A 3,949-nucleotide genomic window follows, 5' to 3' on the forward strand; every position below is an offset into this window, starting at 1 on the left:
CCAAAACCCTTATGTGTTTTTAAATAGGGAAAAAAGACCAGAGTAGGAAAAAGAGTACAGTGCCTGGATTCACATGCTTCAGCTATAATAAAATTTTAGATGAGTGGCATTGCAAGTTCTAGGAAGGACTTTACCACTCAACTCGGCTAACCGATATGCCCCATTCTACAAGCATTCTGAAATGCGAAAAAGCCCTTCCCAATTCGCTGCAAATTTTCCTGCTGATGTATCCTTTCTGGCTTCTCCTGTAGCTTTCCATACAAGGTCGCCTTCCCGGAATGACCTCGGCTTCAACTTCGAGTTATATCTTCTTGCAGTGTGGAGCTTACAAGCCTCTTCTTGTATCTTGGCGCATTCCCGAGTTTCATCAAGTAAGTCAAGATTTAATCTAAGCTGCTCCTCATTCTGAGTTTCATTGAAAGTTAATCGCCTGTGGCTCGGTTCACCAACCTCGACCGGGATCATAGCATCAGATCCGTAGGTCAATTTGTATGGGGTTTCCTGAGTGGTGGTCTGTGGGGTGCAATGATATGCCCATAGGATGCTGGTCAACTCTTCGACCCATTCTCCCTTTGCTGTGCCCAACCTTTTTTGAAGTTCTCTAAGAATAACTTTATTAGCTGCTTCAACTTGTCCATTTGTTTGCGGGTGTTCAATTGAGCTTACTTTGTGGTTAATCCCAAGCTGTTTCAAGAAATGTTCAAAGTTTTTGTCCACAAACTGCTTTCCATTGTCAGTGGAAATTGCTTGGGGCAGACCATATCTACAGATGATTTTCTTCCATGTAAATTTCTGGACATTGGCTGCTGTGATTTTTGCAAGAGGTTCTACTTCAATCCACTTTGTAAAGTAATCAATTCCTACAAGTAGGAATTTCAATTGGTTCTTGGCAATTGGGAAAGGACCAAGTATGTCCATTCCCCACCATGCGAATGGCCAGGCTGATTGCATGGAATGCAGTGCTGTTGCGGGTAATTGGTGTAAGTTACCAAATTCTTGGCAAGCTCTGCATTTCTGCACATATGCTTTACAATCCAATCTCATTGTGGGCCAATAATAGCCAGCACGGACGACACGAGTTGCCATGGACCGAGCTCCAGAATGCATTCCGCAAATACCACGATGTATCTCGTCCATTACGTACTGAGCTTGCTCTGGATCTAAGCATTTGAGAAGGGGAGTTGAGAAACCTTTCTTGAACAAGTCACCAGCCTCAATTGTGAAGTGAGCAGACTTAATTTTGATCTTGGATGCTTTAGCTTTGTTGTCTGGCAAAGTTTCGGGGCGTTTGGTGGACGCAAGTTTGGATAACAGATCAGCTCGGACATTTTGTTCCCTAGGAATATGTTTGATCTGAAAATCATCAAAGGAAGAAGTTAGGTGGGATACCATTAAATTGTACCTTTGGAGTTGTGGCTCCTTTGTTTGGTAGCTTCCTCCCACTTGCTCCGTGATCAGCTTTGAATCACTACAGCACATCAATCTTTTAACACCGACATCCTTAGCCAACCTCAAACCCGCTAGGAGTGTGTTAAGTCTCAATTTTACTTCTTTTTGAATGAGACTTATTGAACAATTCCACTCATCCTTTGAACCATTGCAATATAATTGTTCTCTTTTTGGTTCATTTTGTGTGCAGATATAATAATTTAGCTAACAATACCTTAATACACCTCATTTTTGTGCAGGTATTGAGCTAGAGACTTGAGGATTGAAGACCCTTAGGATTGGAAATCTAAGAAGTAGGGAGCAGAGCAGAGTGGCTGCGCCGGGCGCAACATTACCCGCGCTGGGCTTGAGAAGAACAGAGTGCCTCGTCTTTGCAAGCAATATATGCGCGCCGGGCGCAAAAGGAATTGCGCCGGGCGTGTTCTGAGGCAGAGAATATTTGACCTCACTGGAAGGCCCCGCGCCGGGCGTGAAGACTTACGCACCGGGCGCATAAACCCTAATCTGACTCCCCAAGCTCGTATTTGAAGGCATTTTCGGGGACTTTTCTCCCCATTCACGCAGGGGCGCCTCCTTGGAGCTGTAGAAGGGATTCTCAGAGCTTGGGAACGTTCGTGTGTGGATCTTTCCTTCGGTTTCTTCATATCTCTCTTCCATCTCTATTTTGTATTTACCCTCATTGTTGAGTGGTTCTACCCATTTTTGTGGGGTTAGATGTAACCAACGTACTCGATTGTAATCCTTACATTTTTAATGATATATATATGTATTGTTTCATTCTTTGTTGTGTACGTTTCTAAGCTTAATGCTTGCTTTGGATTGATCACCCTTTGCATGATTTAAGGTTCCATTGAGTATTGGGAAATACCATTGAAACTAGTTCTGGAACATATGCCTAGTGGAGATTGTATCTAGGGATAGAGCTTGACCCATTAGTAGTCTTAAACCCTAATCTGTAATGTAGGTGTAGGTATTGGGTACTCAAGGGATTGATATTCAATATCCGCACCTAGGCTCTTTCTCTAAGGGATTAAGTTTGAGTAAACTTATGGGTTGACTAAGCAATGTATGTAACAAGAGATTAAAGATTCATTAGTTTGACGTTCGGTGAAATCTAACCCCCACAACCTCACAAAACCATTATACCATCTCTAACCTTTTCCACTCACAATCAACTATTTTTGTAGTTTAACATTCCAATAGTCACAACCTTGAATTCACATGACAACTATGAAATTGGAATCATTCTTTAGTCACGAATAGTCAATAAATGCTTATTTTACCTTCTAATCCCTGTGGATACGATATTTTTACTACTTGAACGGCCGGTATACTTGTCGTGTTTGAGACCGTTGATAGAATTAAACTGATTTACAATTATAACAAAAGTACTTCAACGGAAATTTCAACAAGTTTTTGGCGCCGTTGCCGGGGATTAGCAAGGCAATTTAGTATTTATAGCTATTTGTGATTTAATCCTTTATTGTTTTGTTATTTTTATGTTGGCAATGAATTCTTGGAGCTAACCTGTGTACTCTAGTCTTCCATTTTCTCTTGTATGCAAGGTACTGTTCAAACTAGATTGACCAATCCCTCTGAGCCGTTATTGAGCAATCATGAGGTTGAACACGGGGCAAAGGGGAACAAGAGCAACAGGAGGAGAAGGAGAATCAGAGCACTTCAAGTTGGTCACCGTCAGGCTCGGGACAGTAAACAAGCGCTTCCTGGGAGGCAACCCAGAGATCTGAACTGTGTTTTATGTGTTTTTCAGTTAATTGTTGTTTTTAACTTTGATTGTTTATGAGTATGTTATAATTGTAGTTTATACTGGGTGTTGGGACTTGTTCTGTGATTGTTTATGTTCTGTGATATGTATGTTGTATCGTATTATATGTGTTTTGTGTTAGGTATTAATTGTGTGAATCTTGCTTGAGTGGGTTAATATAGATTAGAATATGTTAAGAGTGTGAGGAGTGGAAAATCTAGGTGAAAGCTTCATAGAGTTAACCACGCCGGGCGCGACATAGCCACGCCCAGCGCACCTAGAGTAAATTGGCCTCTGCCAAAATTGCGCCTGACCCAGCCTTCATTAAAGCCCCTGGAACGACCAAGCCCAGCGCATTTATTGGGGCGTCGGGTGCATTAACTACTGGAAGGTCTGAGCTTTAAATACGCCGGGCGCGTATCTGTCCAAGCCGGGCGCATTGAATGCTTGCACGTTGTAACCCTAGATAAGCCTGGCGCGAAATGGCAGCGCCCGGCGCGACACCAGATAAGGGCAACTCTTGGGCTTCTACTGATATGGCGCCCGGCGTGGGGAATTGCAAGCCCAACGCTCCCCTTCAGATGCCCCATAACCCTCGCGCCCACTTTCCCATTTCTCACGTTCTCACCCCAACCTCTCTCAACTCCTCTCCCCACACGCTCTCAACCTCTCACGGACCCTCTTCCTCTCACGCTTGCCCTATATTGCCCTCTCTTCAACCTCATCTCCCCATCT

This window comes from Cajanus cajan, chromosome 5 (assembly GCF_000230855.2).
Source record: "Cajanus cajan strain Asha chromosome 5, NIPB_CcT2T_4, whole genome shotgun sequence".
Lineage (NCBI taxonomy): Eukaryota > Viridiplantae > Streptophyta > Magnoliopsida > Fabales > Fabaceae > Cajanus > Cajanus cajan.